Genomic DNA, 17063 nt, shown 5'->3' with positions numbered 1-17063 from the left:
GGCTCACCAACGATCGCTGCGCGAGCAGGAAATGTTTGCTGCGCGAGTGAGTACCGATCGTGAGTTTTCATGCACTACAGTTCGACATGGTTAACTTGAACGAACTCGTCCAATTTTCCTCTTGGCCTAAGTGATTACTACTACGGATATTATCTGATCAACTAGTAGGAACAGCTTCCTTGCGCATTACAGAAGCTGGATTAAAGGCTCTCACTCGGTGGCAATTTCGCAAATGTTCAGGTTTGAATATCGCATTTGCCTACATTATGAAGTGGCATCACGCTCCATGTCTCAATGCAAATTGCGGCTGCTTGCGAGAGACGGCAGACGCATTCCATTCTCAAGTTTTGATACGAGTGCCGCAGTTTACCAGACAGCACTGCAACGTGTTTAGTGCGCTCTCAGTTGGTGACGGTTGGTAACAAATTTTGTAGGCATTGTAGATTGAAGTGTATTGATGAAAAAAAAGAAAATGGAACCCTTGAGAAGCATGCATTTTTCTTGTTTGTGCGGCGTATCTCATGTGCTTGCTTAGCTCTGTTTCACCATGCATATGCACCATGTAATACTGATCGAGATTGAGAGATTGAATTAGCAATAAAAAACAAACATAAGTGAAAAGAATAGGACCATATAGGCAGGATAAAAGCACGGTTATTGAAGGCATGTACAGAAATTAAGAAATGACCAAAGGTTAGCGCAAGCAATAGACGTGGCAGAAGGCCAATGTCGCACAGTCTAGGAGCCTTGGCTTCCTAGGTTGCCTTGTGTACACTGCTTGTCACTCGCACCTGTCAAACTTGCTTATAGAATGAATGGTGGAGCAGTGGCTATGGTGCTCGGCTGCTGACCCGAAGGTCGCGGGTTCAATCCCAGCAGCGGCGGTCGCATTTCGATGGAGGCGAAATGCTAGTGGCCCATGTACTGTGTGATGTCAGTGCACGTTAAAGAACACCATGGTTGAACTTCCAGAGCCCTCCACTACAGCGTCTCATAATCATATCGTGGTTTTGGGACGTGAAACCCCAATAGTTATTATCACACTGTTTTGGAAACAGTTATTCGAAAAAATTTCCACTGCCTTACATCTTTGAGAAACCTTCAATAGGCTTGAAAGTCCTTGAACACCCTTGAGTATGGGCTGTCAAAACCTGTACGAACCTTGTATCCTTTTCACCCTAGAGCTGAACTAATGAACACTCTTTGTAATTCTCATGTATGAGAATGTACTTTGATGTGCAAAAAGACAACCTTTATTGTGCAGGTGCCCATGCTGCAAGTTCAGTCGTAACCTCGTGGAGTGGGTGGGATCCAACTTCATGGAGAAAGTAGGGCTGAAGAGCTGTGTTTGAGTATGCTTTGCTGGTGCTCATTCTGTTTTTAGCCATTTCAAAAGATGTAAAAGTGGCAGTAGTGACCTGATATCACTTGGCCCTAGGCTGCTCTTCCGTATCTTAATAAGAACAGCTCTTGCAACACTGGCTCTGCCCAAACTAGGCACCAAGTTCAAGGTATAGTTTTCAGACCATCTGTTTTTGGCTTCTCATGTGAGCCACTGTACACACATAGATGAGTCTTTGTTCCTGCTTGGAGGTAGACTCCACACTTCTCTCCTGGCAGTCTAGCTCTCTTCTCTTTCTGTTATGTATTAGTATTCTTTTATTATGAGAAGAACCTGAACACGAGGCATCGCTGAAGCCGACTTTTCGACAAGTGGACCTGTCTTCTTTAAGGTTGCAACTGCTTTCCTTAGCGTGGTGTGGATATGCTTTTTACCCTCTCCTCCAACCCAAAAATGAGGACGAAAGGGCAACTGCGAAAGTGGGGGTGGTTATGACGGAGAAAGAGGGGCCGGCAAGTCAAAAGGAAAAGGAAAAGGCAGTGAAAAAGAAAGGTGTGGGATGGGGTATTCATGTCCAAGGGTAGAAAGGAAAGTAACGGAATAGAATTACCTTATTAATGTCCTGCAATGTGTGCACAAACGCCTTTAGGGCCTCCTCGTTGGGACTGAAAGGCCTAGCCTGACAGCCGCATCGCGGGCTTGCTGGATGGCCCATTTCTGGTTGCCTAGGCTTGAGCTACGCAAGACAGCGTCCCATCTTCCTGAAGTAGCATCGGGGTTAGCATCGTTATACATAGTGGTGCACTCCCAGAGCACGTGTCTAAGAGTAGCCTTGGTGAGTTTGCAGTGGTTGCATATATCATAAGGGTAGATTTCTGGGTATATGACGTACAGTATGTGCGGATTTGGGTAAGACTCTGATTGTAATAGCCTTAAAGTAAGTGCTTGAGGCCTGCTTAGCTTTGGGCTAGGCGGTGGGAAGATGCAACGCGAGATGTAGAAGTGCTTGGTGATTTCATTATAGGTGGATGGCACGTCTCTGTTTTGCATGGCCTCGAATCGGCCAGTATCTTGCGCGATCAATCAGTGTGCACGCAGTACTGTGAACATATTCATCGTAGTTGACGGGCAGCCAGGGATCTGCCCAATGTGAACGGGAACCAGCTGAGCGTACGATGACTAAATTCTGTTTTGGAGAATGCGTAAGGCCTGTGGGGCAATTCTGCGATTAGTGAAGGACCTGATTGCAGATCTAAAGTCAATAAAAATCACTTCCACATTGGTGACTATAGTGAGCGAAATCGCAACCTGCTCGGCAACGAGCCGGTCCATGGTGTAAACCGAGGTACAGTTAGTCCATTCACCTTTGTGGTTAATAACAACTGCAATGAATTTGAGACCGCTTCGATACGAGGAGGCATCTATGAAACAGGCTTTGCTGTTGTGTCGGTAATCCCTGAGGATAGTGGCGTCCTGGGCCCTGCGTTTTGGGTAATTGTGTTCCAGATGAACATTTCTGGGCATTTGCATTGCCGTTATAAGCTCTCTCACACTTGGTGGAATTGCTACTTAGTCACTATAGTATGATTGTTCTGTGTAGCCAAGTTTCTTGAGGATACGTCTGCCCGTCTCAGTGGAGGATAGGCGTGTGATCTGAGAGTGCTCCTGTGCCTCTGCAATCAATCAATCAGTCAGTCAGTTTTTATTATGACACAATAGGGATTACGAAGCATAAAATACTGGCAATTTCTTCTGGGGTGTTGTGGATACCAAGCTGCAGTAGCCGATCCGTACTGGTGCTGCAGGGAATGCCAATGGCACTTGTGACTGCTTTTAATGAGTGCATTGTGTTTGTCTCTTTTATTCCTATACCAGTTGTGCATAGCAGCAATGTACAAGAAATGGCAGAAGACGAAGGAGTTTTTTTTTTTTTTTTTTCGTTGCAACTTTGGTGAGTGTTTGTTTACTTGCAAGAAAGGACGAAGGAGTGTGCCAGATGGATGTGGTTGTCTTGCTTTACTCCATTGTGTTTGTTGGGAGCTCTTTTGAGCATGTTGGCGTTGTTGGTTTTGCTAACCAGCTTCTTGACAGTTACATTATTGGTGCCATTTTTTCTCAATTGTCATACACAGACCGTCCCGTCGATAGCTCAGTTGGTAGAGCGTGGACTGTAGAAGTTTGATACTATGTCATACACAGGACTAAATGCTTGACCTTGGGTATTTCTGCACCACAGCTGGTACGCAGGTTAATGCTCTGATGGGATTCCTGCCAATCACTGTGCTTTCAACCCCACCTGACAGTGCGGTAAAGGAACAGTTCAGACTTAGCAGGCGAGCGTCTGAGCCCGGTGGGAAGGAGGTAGGACTCAATGGTATTGGCTGCAAGTTGCAACGCCTGTTCTATGTCCCCCACGACTGCTGGTCGCCCAGATGATGTCATCTGCGTATATGGTATGCTCAATGCAGTCTATTTTGTCCAGCTCCCTGGCCAGTCCATTCATAGCCATGTCTAACAGGGATATGGAAATGACTGAACCTTGGGGTGCCGCATGCACCTAGTTCTACCTCCTCGGAGGATAGGTCCCCTGCTTTCAGAATTGATAGGAAGCATTTCACATAGTTATAGAAGTTGGTGCCCAGGTTAAGGTTCGATATCGTTTCAAGTACGAATGAATGTGCAGTTTTGTCAATGGCTTTCTCCAAATCAAGGCAGGAGATGGCTTTCATACCGCAAGTGTTATTGTACAGGATTTGTAGCTTTATTACAATCGTGGTGCCTTGTGTTGAGAGCTTGGCTCTAATGCCGATCATACTGTGCGGAGTGTTACATGCTCCATGGCTTTGCCAAGGCGTGACGTTAGTGAGATAGAGTGTGGGTTGTCTGTACTAGGTGTTTAGCCGCGTTTCGGAAATATGTGGTATGCGATGTCTTCCGTTCAACAGGCATATTACCATTATTCCAGTTGTCATGGATTGTATCAGTGAAGTACCTCATTGAGGGGTCATCAAATGGCGCAGGAGTTTGTAATGCCGTCAGGACCTGGGGCAGATCTCCCAAGGTCCTGCAGTGCTGTTCTGATTTCTTCTGTGCTGAATTCAGACTCAAGCTTTGGGTTGAGAGAGCCTTTATAATCCGGGTGTGTCGCTACAGGTCCCGTAGGAAGATACCTGTGGATGAGGTTATCCACGATGGCTTCTTCTGAGGCATCCTTAATGGCCAAGTTTAGGATGCGTCTCAGGCGATGCCTCTAGTTGGACTTGCTACAGTTGCTGCCAAGGAGTTGGTTGAGGAGGTTCCAAAATTTGCCGTCACGCATCTGGTCATCTATGCAGTTGTAAACTTCATCCCATTACTGTTCGTTAAGGACGCTGCGGTGTTCCTGAATGTGTTTATTAATCTCGGATATCCTTTTACAAAGACTTCTATTCAGGCGCTGACTCATCCATCGAGCTACTTAGGATTGTGTAGCTTCAATGAGATGGGCTAGTCTGCTGTCTATTCTCACTGGGAGGTCTGTGATGATGGCCTTCGGCTAGCTGGAAGCATCTTTCTTCATTTGCTCTACCCATGCATCAAGCTCGGGGCAAATAGAAGAAGAGGAGTGGCCTCTGCGAAAAATCCCAGTCGGTCCAAGTAAATTCTTTTTCTTTTATGGAGTTTGGGTAAACTGGGAATCGTGTAATTAATAGGTAATGATCACTGCCTAAAGCCGTGGCCGAGATTGTCCACATCGATCCACCACGTTTTTGATGAACGTTAAATCTTGAGTGCACAATGCGAACAGTGCAGCTTATTCTGCAACTAATGCAGCCACCAACGATAAGGCTGGAACCTTCATTGCAACATGTATAAATGTCGATGCGCCTTACCACTGATCAGATTACTCGATGGCCGACGACTGCCATCGTGAATTGCTGACAGCGTGAATTGCTTGCACCTTCACTTTTCATTTTCCGGCCCACATGTTTGCCGAATTAATAGTTCCGTATTTCCCCCTCTTGCACCATTATAATCACGTAGCAGTATGATGGACATAATCACTTCTGGTGCTTTTAACTATAACTTCATTTTGAAGGCGTTTGCAAGTCTTACATCTTGGAAGAGGACAAGGTATTATGTTGGCAGTAGAATGAGGGTTTACTTCTACATGCACTAACATGTCCCTTAAGTTTCTATTACGGCGATACACAACCTTTGGTACTCTGGGAAACTCTTTCACTCATTGCTAGCTAATGTCGGATAATACTTGCGCAGGATATTGTTTACGTTTAGGAGTGCATTTGAGTATTTTGTTATATATGCTAGCGGGTGGTTGGGCTGTGTTTTAGGGGCTCTTATAGCAAGTGCTGATTTTCTATGTAGTTGACACACTTTGTTGTAGACCTTGTTTAGGGCGCTTTGCGGGTAATTTCTTTCAGCTAATGCTTCCTTTATATTGCTGTAGTGGTAAACATAGTCACCGTTGTCACCACAAATCTTTCTTATACGCTTTGCCTATCCTGCAAATATCCCTTGTTTGCAGTGTCGGGTGATGACTAGCGTAATCTTGGCTATCTTGGTTTTCTGCAGAGCGCCATCTTTTTCCTCTTTCAATGGATACATTGATGTCTAGGAAGTTAATTTCGCTAGAACAATGATGCATGGTAAATTGAGTACTAGGGTGAAACTTGTTAAAATGGTCAATGAATGTGTTTAGTGTGCTTATGCCATGTTCCCATATAATAAATATGTCATCATATAATGTAAATAGGTGCAAGGTTTTGCCATAGATTGCAAAAGTTCTGTTTCTAACTGTTCTGGTTCTAAGAGCCTTGAAGAAGACAAGTCCGCATGCTGAAACATCGGCACCGGCAATATTTTGTGTTCACGAATTTTTCATCTCTTCAAGCATCCACCTTCCCCTGAACTTCTGCATATTTTATTTGTGTTTCAGAGACCAAAGTGTGTATGCTCACTTCCCGAGTGTGAAAGGGAAATGCACATTGGCATCAGTTAGAAATAGCATAAAAGACGTGAAAAGTCAAAGGAAATAAAATATGCAGAGGGAACAAGAGCTGTAAGGGTTCGCCATAAGACCTGTAAATAATTTAAAGTAGTACTGTGTATTCTTTGGGAGAGTGGTAAGCTGTCATCATACCTCTAGAACAGCCAAGAAACAACGCAGCGCAGAATAGACCAGACGGACCAGCCATAAACTTAGTGCTGAACATTGATCTGGTTGAGTGTTTTGTCACCCGCAAATCACCCGAAACGTCCGTGTTCTTCACCTTGACTTGGTCATGACCGCATCTACATCCTCAAATGTTTCCTTCCTATGCACACAAAACAATCTTAAAGAAAAAAAAGCTTTTGCAGAACAAGATCTCCTTTCTGTATTGCATACGACACCCGTCTTCGTGCAAGGGTCTTATTGTTTGCCTTTTCTACAGTGTGTGCTTTATGCTTATTTCCTGCTCATTCCTGCCTGCAAGGGTTATGAAAGCATGAACTTGACTTCAAGGGACGAGGCAAAAAAGAAACTACAATGGAAAGCACAGGCAAACACAACGGTTAAACATTATTAACCTTGCTGCAAGTAGACTTGGAAAGAAAGGACTGCAGCTGTTTTTTAGTTGACAAACATCATTATGATGGTATTTGTATTCTTCTGTAAATCTCAGCTTGGGGCAGCAGCAACACACAATTGGTGCCAGGGTGATTGTCTCTTCTTTGCTGTGCCATCATGCTGTCAGTTTCTGTAGTGTTTATAGCAAGTACTAAAGTACGATGAATGTTCTGTAAATATGTTGCTGCTACAGATGCTATGCTTCGAATTTGAGGCCTTGAAATGACCCTCCATTTGCAACTTTTACAGCAGAGCTGTGATGCTTGAGGTTTGTTGTGCCATAGATATAAAATTATCGACATCACGAACTGGCATGTGCTCTCTTTGTCCTCTTCTGCTTTGCTCCCAGAATATGTGTGCCGATTTGTCCGGCGTGGGATGCAACAACTCCGATGGGTGAGAGAACAAGTAGAGAGAAATTCTCGGCGAGGCGAGATTTGAACCCCCGTACCCACGATTCGAAGGCGAGCTTTATAACCACTCGGCTATCCAGGCACTCTAGCAGAGCATAGCATAGGCTTGTATAGTATAGTGTAGCAAAGGGATGAGAAAGGAATTGAGGCTGAGGAAGATGGAAAGGGGAGGATAGAAAGCATAGCATAGAAAGAAAGACAAATGGAAACAAAGGGAAGAAACGTTGAAAGAGAATCAAAGAAAAAAAATAATAATATAGTGAGAAGAGATAGAAAGAAAGAGGATGTGAGAACTAGAGAAAGAAATACATAAAAATAAACAGACAAAAAGGAAAGGAGAGCAAGCATAGTGATGTACAATATAGTATGGCAAGGGGTGGGAAAGAGACAGGTGAAAGGGTAAAAGCCTAGCCAAGCCAGGACCAGCAGGTGCCCACCAGCTCTGCTGTAACCCAACCTTGCGCGACTTTGTGCAAGCTGCGATTTTTTTTTTTTTTTTCATAGAAAGATTACCGTTTTTATGATGTATATGCTGGTCTTTCTTGGAGGGACATGATTTCAGTAATGTTTCTTTGTCACTGTATAATCATACAAGCACTAACGATCTTGTCATGCTTTCTTTAGTTCTTCAGGTGTCAAATGATATTCTCTTAGTATGAGTGCATTTACATTATTATGTCTCACGGTAAACGGAATGATTATTTTATTGAAGAGGTCGATGCTGGGACTATTCGTACATTGTTGAAAATAACGTCGACATCCAGCCTTGAAGGATGCATACACAAGAGGAATTGCATGAACACGCACGCTGGGAACATAGAACAATGCTCAGCGAAGCACATAGACGGCATATACGAAGCCGCCCAGGTTGTGTGCAATTACGTTCTCTTGTGTAAGTGTCCTTGAAGGCTGGGCTTGTTCCTTCGAACAATTTTAGTTAAATTGTGTAAACTATGTTTATTGTAAAAAATAAAGCACTCTTCATAAGTGAAACATTATGTCTCTGTGATATAATTTTGCTTTCGCGCGGTGCAACTACTAATTTAAAATCTAATTTAATTTAATTAAAGTAACCAGTTGATCACTTAACACCAGCATTGTGTTTGTGTTCTCCATAATACATTGAGCAGGGCTGTAACTAAGGGGGTGTTGAGGGGTACCACCACTTGTTAAAGTTAGCCGTTCTACACAAACACCCCCCCCCCCCCCAAAAAAAAAAAATTCCTGGGTACGGTCGTGACATTGAGGGCCAATATTTGTGATTCTCGAATAGGCAGCGCAAAGGCAACGAACACGGACACAAAAAAAGACGCAAACACAGGCGCTGTACTGCAACTGGTGATTTATTGTCGAAAGACCCGGCTTATGTATGTGAACCCGCGCATGCGCCCTCACAGCAGTGGATACGATGATGACCGAGGAAACCGCACAAATCAAGCACAACAAAAAATCAACAGAAAAAACAACAAAAAAAAAAAAACAAAAACACGTGGTTCTGATAAAAAAAAAAAAAATTGCCACACAGTATGTGGTTACATACAAAGATATCGGCGCGCTTTTTCAGAGAACGCAACCGAGGGGCAACTGATACACTTATCTTTCCATTTGTCAATTTCCATGGCCTCGATTACCTCTCTGGTTTCCTTCTTACGTTCCTTGCGCACAATCTCCGTACCTGTTAAGTGGGAGCACAGCCAATCCCTACAATGGAAGGCCAAATGCCCAGAATCTTTTGCTGCAAAGTGGCGGTTGTGTTCCGTTAGCCGTGTGTTTATGCCCTGCCCGTCTGACCAATGTACACCTTGTTACAGGTCAGAGGGATCTTGTAGATCACCTCTTCTGTGCATGCGACGTAGGGGTTGCGGTGCTTGATTTCACACGATTGCGTGTGCGTCTTAGCGTCATTGACCTTTTTGCACAGGCCCGACAATCGCACTGGTGCCGAGAACACAACGTCGACACCGGCTTTCCGGCCTATCTTTCGCAGATTGTGCGAAATGGTGTGCACATAAGGTATCACCACCGTACGCCGGTGGTTCCTGCTTGCGGCAGCACCTGTTTTCTTTTTTCGCAAGCCTTCTGCGACCGAAACCAAGAGGTTCGTCGGGTACCCAGAGCGCCTAAGGCGGCTCACCTGGTTAGTGAAGCTGGCATCACCTTTGTGCGGACAGGATTTCTGGAGGGCGCTAAGAAGCATGATCTGGCAATTGCTCTCTTTACAATTTGGAGTGCGCGGATTGGTAAGGGAGGACGGGTTTGTTGCCCCTTGGTTCGTAAGCCCAACATGTGTGATCAGCGAAACGTATACACCAAGGTCTAAAAACCTAATATAGCCGTCCGCACAAAGGTGATGCCAGCTTCACTAACCAGGTGAGCCGCCTTAGGCGCTCTGGGTACCCGACGAACCTCTTGGTTTCGGTCGCAGAAGGCTTGCGAAAAAAGAAAACAGGTGCTGCCGCAAGCAGGAACCACCGGCGTACGGTGGTGATACCTTATGTGCACACCATTTCGCACAATCTGCGAAAGATAGGCCGGAAAGCCGGTGTCGACGTTGTGTTCTCGGCACCAGTGCGATTGTCGGGCCTGTGCAAAAAGGTCAATGACGCTAAGACGCACACGCAATCGTGTGAATCAAGCACCGCAACCCCTACGTCGCATGCACAGAAGAGGTGATCTACAAGATCCCTCTGACCTGTAACAAGGTGTACATTGGTCAGACGGGCAGGTGCATAAACACACGGCTAACGGAACACAACCGCCACTTTGCAGCAAAAGATTCTGGGCATTTGGCCTTCCATTGTAGGGATTGTGGCTGTGCTCCCACTTTAACAGGTACGGAGATTGTGCGCAAGTAAGAAGGAAACCAGAGAGGTAATCGAGGCCATGGAAATTGACAAATGGAAAGATAAGTGTATCAGTTGCCCCTCGGTTGCGTTCTCTGAAAAGCGCGCCGATATCTTTGTATGTAACCACATACTGTGTGGCAATTTTTTTTTTTTTTTATCAGAACCACGTGTTTTTTTGTTTTTTTTGTTTTTTTTTTTGTTTTTTTTTTTTTTTTTTTTTTTTTTTTCTGTTGATTTTTTTGTTGTGCCTTGATTTGTGCGGTTTCCTCGTCATCATCGTATCCACTGCTGTGAGGGCGCATGCGCGGGTTCACATACATAAGCCGGGTCTTTCGACAATAAATCACCAGTTGCAGTACAGCGCCTGTGTTTGCGTCTTTTTTTGTGTCCGTGTTCGTTGCCTTTGCGCTGCCTATTCGAGAATCATGGCTCACCAACTAGCCCATCAGTACATTTTAAGCAATATTTTGTGGTTTACAGTAAGTTATGCCTATTTTTGTAGCGTGGTAGCTCGTAATGTTTTTATTGTCATAATCTTTCACAAGCGCGTAAACGGATTTTTTAGTGAGTCGTATTTTTTCTTTTTGCTTTTGCGGCGACAAGTGGATTAATGAAAAAAAAAAGAGGTTCGAGATCGAATTTTTGAACTTCGCGCCGAAATGCCAACTGCCATTGAGCATGACGTCGCATATTTCAACGACATTTTCCCTCTTTTTCAACGGCCGGTTTCTGCAGATCAAAATATTTCGAGGCCTGAGCAAGGGTGAAAAAGTTAGACCAAGTTCTCTCTGTTCCACGCCTTGATTTCAGCCAAATGGCCAAGGAGCATTTTACACAGTAATAATTTTGTCCCCATGGAGAAAAAGTCCTCTTTTTTTAGGAATTTATGGTTGGCCTCCGCTAACGAACCGATCAAAAGCGTTCAAAAATCCCGATTTCGGTTTCGGTTTCCTGTGCGTAGCGCCACCTGCTTCCTGCGGCAAGTGCATGGCGGCTTCCTGTTTACATTTTTGAACTCCGCATGCTTTCAACTTCCAAGCTTGACGCTGTTGTTCATGACATTGTGAAAAATATATGGATATATTGGGTGGTGATGATATTTAGCATCATCCGGAAAGTCAAGCATCGATATTTGGTCTACGACAATTTGCCTACTGGTCATCAAAGGTAAGCAAAACGCCACAGCATCCTGCACGGTCTTACGCGGCCCGCGTAGAAAGGCGAATATGTTTTGCTTTCACGGCTACCGCTGTCCTCGCATGTGGGAATGGCACGTGAGCTGCGCAAACACGGACCTGAGAGAACCAGACGACGCGTCGTCTTTACTGTTCTCGTTCGACGAATTTCCTCATTTCGCGATCGATTCATACGAACTAGCGCAGCTTCCTGTCGTTCGTTGTCTCTATGTTCACTTTTCGCTGGATTCTGATCGCATTCGTTCGTCCTCATCGTCAGTTGCACAGCGCATAGCATATTGCTTGGTTCGTGCAAGAAGAGCACAGCTTCTGGCTTAATGACCCGCCATCAGATGGGCCCGTGATAGCATAAACTGCCTAAACATGGCGTTGACATGTGTTCTGCACCGCAAGAAGCCATTGAGAATCGTGCCACTGCAGAGACCTCTCGGCGTCCCACCGGCTGCTGTCGCTACTGTACTGGCGTCAACCATTGCTGTATTCTTCTCGGTGCACCCATGACAGACCAACTTTTGTTTGCTCAGCAGTGCGCAGTTACGACCATGCGGACAGCAGCTGTAGCCGGCGATCTCGAGCGGACATGAACGCGGTGGTTTGAAAAACACAGACGTACATTTAATTTGCTTTATTTTTACCGGTGCATAAATTAGCACGTACGCGTGCACAACTAAAAACGCCGCGAAATAGGGTGGCCTTTACTCATTTATTCACAGTGACACCACAATGGAAACCAATCAGATTGTTTTCACGAATGAAATTGTCCGCCAAGCGAATATTTAGAGCCTTTAGACAACCTGTAATCACAAGGACCAGGCAAAAATGCATTTGTGCAGAACCGTCTATCTGTTCTATTATTTCTTTTATAAGTTATATAGAAAAATAGGGATTTTCTATGGTCTTGGAGATGTTAGCCTGGTTTATTGGCCTGGCACTGAAGGTACTGGGTGATTACCATGGTATATACATTGATCAACATATGCACAAATGTGCAGTTATGTATACAACCTATCATGATAGTCTAGTGGTCATGGTGCTCAACAGCGGACTCAGAGGTTGCAGGGTCGAATTGGCCGTGACGGCCACATTTTGATGAATAAAAAATGTGAGAGACCTGTGTACTTAGATTTAGGTGCACATTAAACAACACTATAATAATTGTTGGGGTTTTACGTCCCAAAACCACAATATGATTATAAGGGACGTCGTAATTAAGAGATCCAGAAATTTTGACCACCTGATGTTCTTTAACGTGCACCTAATCTAAGTACACAGGCCTCTAGCATTTCGCCTTCATTGAAATGTGGCCGCCGCAACCAGGATTCCATCCTGCGACCCTCAGGTCCGCAGTCGAACACCATAACCACTAGGCTGCCGTGGCAGGACGCACGTTAAAGAACACCAGATGATCAACATCTCCGGAGCCCTCATAATCACAGTCTGAGTCTTTATTTCAGACATGCATACAAAAAAATACATGACTGAGGAGGAGGGAAAGAAAGCCGCACAGTCGCGGCTTGACGTTCGCTTTCCCCCGTAAACATCGGTACTGCGGTATGCACGAAAACAGAAATAGCACAGGCTAATGTTATAGCAGAAAAAACACGGTGCACAATAAAATGCGTAATACTACAAATACATTATATCTCCAGATATATTCAAATAAGTTGCGTACACAAAATATAATTAAGGTGGTGGGTTGACACATTAACGGAAGAGTTTCGAAGAGAGTTAAAGGAATGTTCGCGTATCGAGGTGTGAGAAAATACAAACTTGTTAAGCAAAGAAGGCAGGGCTTGAAAGCCGTAGTTAGTACATGGGTGAGGCACAGACCAGTACTCGTGGTGCCTTGTAAGGTAGTAAAGAATGTTGGTGTGGAGGTTAGCGACTTCACATAAGAACAATATGCCGTGTTCAATCTGTGATTTGTAGAGCTGTAAAAGACGATGATGGTACTATTGCACTCAGTATGAGCTACATCACGCGAGCACATGGCCGAATGCTCTGCAAGGTTGTACAGTGGCGCCGATTATGGCATATGTTCGAGTTATCAGGAGAGAGTTTGGCTGTCCCGGCGAGCGCGCATCCCCTCCACTTGCTTTCATCCTCGCCCTTGTTTTGCCCTGAGGTGATATCAGCTTCGAAAATGATAACTTCGAGGGTGAAAGCAACCAAGGGTGGGGGCGATGCGTGCTCGCACGAGCAGCCAAACTCTCTCCCGATAACTCGAAAGTACGCTGTGATCGGCGCCGCTGTACAAGCTTGCAGAGCACTCGGCCGCGCAATAGTACATGTTGGTTAAAGGGGTACTGACACCTTTTCTCGAAGGCGAATTTACTCTGCTATACAAATCTCCTGTATGCATAGATGGCTCTGAGCAAGTGTGAAGCTCAGCAAATGCCGATAAGGTATTTTAATTTGATATTAAAATTAATTTTTCCATGGCGCACCTACTGACATCGACATTAGCTTGACATCAGGCTACAGTACAAATTCCGGTGACTTCACGCAGCAGTCTGGCTAGTTGTGATGACGTTAGGTACCAAAACTTCCAAGATGGCCACTTGTGCGTCACCAATGGAGCCATGGTGCGGAGCGACCGTGGAAACGTCACTATATATTGTGCAAGCATGTGACAAGAAGCTCATACTGTGTTGTGACGTCAGGGTACAGTACGAACTGAAACTAGCTTTTAAAAACATACTGTAATTACTTTTTCAGGGCGCACTCGCGCTTAGCACCACCTTTTCTAGGCTCTTGAGGGCTTGACCCTTCATTTGACGCCAAAAAAACGACAACTGAAAATATTCGTGTCAGTACCCCTTTAAGTGCATGATATGAGGTGGTAAACAGTGGTTCAGAGTGCATTCTGTAAGGCACGTCAGCAATCGCTCTAAGCGCATTTTTCTGCATTGAAATTAGTTTACTAATATTTGTTTTTGTTGAACTTCCCCATACCAATATGCAGTATTTTAACTGTGATTCAAACAGGGCTCGGTACAACGTAAGCTTTGCCTTTTTCTGGCAATAGATGCTGGAATTTTTTCAAAACGCCAACTACACGTGCAAGCTTACTTTGAAGATGTTCTTTGTGACTATCCCATAGCATGAATTCATTAAAGTAGACTCCAAGCATTCTGTGTTAGTAATTTCTATGGCATTCCCTCCTAAGGTAAGTGTGGCTCTGACAGAAATAGCTTGATTTTTTGCTCTGAAAAATGTTGCTTTAGTTTTATTGGAGTTAATAAGAAGGTAATTATTACATCCAGTCACAATTATCAATCGTTTCGCATCTACAGGTGTGACCTAAAGCCCCTCCATGCGCTTTCCGCCGGCTAGGTTATGTAGTGCCAACTCATCCTCCCCCTCTCCCTTTACATCGGTACCCCACCCAGCGGAAGCCGAAGTGCTGCCATTATGTTTCTGCTGCTTTTCTGGTTGGTGCACCCACCCCATGCCCGCCCATGCCCTCGCAACGCAGAAACACCGAGCAAAAACTCACTAGGCGGCACGCAGTTCTGAGACGAACCACAAAACAACACTTGCGAAACTGAGAAGGAAATTGTATTTGCTTTCTCGCGTGTGCACATTCGCGTGCAGAAACAAGATGGAAGGAAAAAGCAGAAAGAAGTGGCTCAAGAACTTCCTTCCGGGAGCTCCGAAACCAGAAATGGGCGGCGGCAACGAAACAATGGATAGTGCTATTTAAAAAAACGGCAGCAAACGCGATGGAAGGGCTTTAGTGTGACCTAGTTGGTTTGGTATCGTGCTTTCACTCCAAGATGGTACATTTGAAATGCAAGACAGCAAAATTAAGCAATTGGGTATTGATTTATTTCTAGAAGCGATCGAAACAGTACCACACAAAAAACCATTTAAAAGCAACATTCCATGGAAAGCAACTTCCCAACTTGCTTAAAAAAAGATTTTAATGTGCTCACATGTTCGCAATCACGACAAGAAGCTTCAGAAAGAAATTCCACGCACTTCCGAAGGCGCAGTGTCATGCTCCTGGTGTGACATATCTGTAATTACTGCTGACGCATGTATAACAGCCAAATCCAAATTCTACTCCTGGATACCGGCTATTTAGATATTAATTGCAATGTAGCTTTGGAGTACTTGGTGACATTAATGCACTGACTGGAAATTGTTAAGAGTAGGCTCGACCATACAATCAGTAGCAAACAACTGCATTTTTCTCAGTTCTGCTGTGGACTTGCCTTTTTTAGAAAGAAAATGCCACATATGATCCATGCCATGTGCAGCATGAGGGTTCTTGCTTTCATGTGATCACACACTTGAATAGATGGGCATTCCTTACAGCTGAACCCCTTTATAAGAAACACACCTGGGAATAGTTATTTCTCATATAAGGTGTCTCTTATAAGCAGGGTACAATGTTCTCATTTTCTGATCAACCCCTATTTGATGTTGGGCACGGTGGTGTCTTTTACAAAGGGGTTCAAGTGTAATCGCCAAAACTGATGATCATCATGTGCATCGTATTTGGGAACTCCAAATTAATTTTGACAATATGGCATCACATGGACCACATGGTTCGTCAACGTGCACCTAAATCGAAGTGCACGGGTGTTGTTGCAACCTCAAGCTTAGCAGCATGACACCTTATCTTCCAAGCTACCAAGGGGCATGACATAATTGAGTGACACTTGTTGGTGGGCTAGTCATTTTGTACTGCTTAAACAAACCACAATACAATCGTGATTTAGATAATAAAAAAAAAAGGAATCGGGAGGGGAACAAGCAATGAGAGTGCTTCTCTTTCTCTAGCTTGTTCTCCTCCGAACTCTTTCTTTTTTTATGTGCTAAGTCACCATAGTATTACGATCTGTTTAGACAGTGATGATTGACTAACATGTAAACGCACACATAAACAGTAGAGGAATGAGCAATGATGATAGAGTAAAATGAGGAGACTGTTGATATGCAGGCTGCTAGAAAAATTCCTTTCACTGGTGGATCTGATGATGGTCCTCATTTCTGTGGCTGGCACATGAAGATTAAGGTTGTGTACTGTTCTATCTACCACAGCTGAACAAGCTTGCACCAGAGCGCGTGCATGGTCATTTTTACATGAAAGTGTCTGTTCACCTTTCCAGCTTGCAGATATTGAACAGCTGATGGTGCGACAAGAATCCCAGTATCTTCCTTGCTGTACATTTTGAAACAATTCTTGAACATACAATTTCCGTCGTGAAGTGGTACATCCTTTGGTCATCCTACTGTGTTGCTCCTGAAATGCCAATAAAGATTACAATGTAGAAAATTTGCTTTGTTTTATTTTTATTTGAAGACATCATTCAAGTGCATGTCCAGGCTCTAAAATTCAATTGACCGAGCATACTTACTAACCAGGTGCCCAAGACCAATTAAGAACTTACAATTTAAAGCCATAACCAGAATAGCATTCTAAAAAACTTGGAGGATGCTGAGTTATGCCTTCAAAGAGAACGCGATAGCGTAATCGAGGCCCGTGCGCATTGCCTTCAACCGTGCCGCAAGGAAAGGATTGTCTGTGCGGGTAACATTGGCCGTTTCAAACTATGCTAGAATGCCTACTTTGCAAGTACAGTTGCGAAGTGCCCACTACGCCATATTCTTCCTTTTGCAAATCAGCAAAGTACCCACTGTGTACAT

The 17063-nt window shown here is 44.4% G+C and overlaps 1 long non-coding RNA gene across 1 annotated transcript; it reads left to right on the top strand.

Annotated features, from left to right (window-relative positions):
* Positions 1 to 11309: 11309 nt before the first annotated feature.
* LOC119376787 (uncharacterized) lies at positions 11310 to 16682 on the top strand. Its single transcript, XR_005180657.2, has 3 exons — positions 11310 to 11376; positions 14394 to 14574; positions 16526 to 16682. It is a non-coding gene; the product is annotated as an uncharacterized LOC119376787 (long non-coding RNA).
* Positions 16683 to 17063: the final 381 nt, after the last annotated feature.

Source organism: Rhipicephalus sanguineus, unplaced genomic scaffold, assembly GCF_013339695.2.
Source record: "Rhipicephalus sanguineus isolate Rsan-2018 unplaced genomic scaffold, BIME_Rsan_1.4 Seq225, whole genome shotgun sequence".
Lineage (NCBI taxonomy): Eukaryota > Metazoa > Arthropoda > Arachnida > Ixodida > Ixodidae > Rhipicephalus > Rhipicephalus sanguineus.
This window is presented reverse-complemented; position numbering and strand designations above follow the sequence as displayed.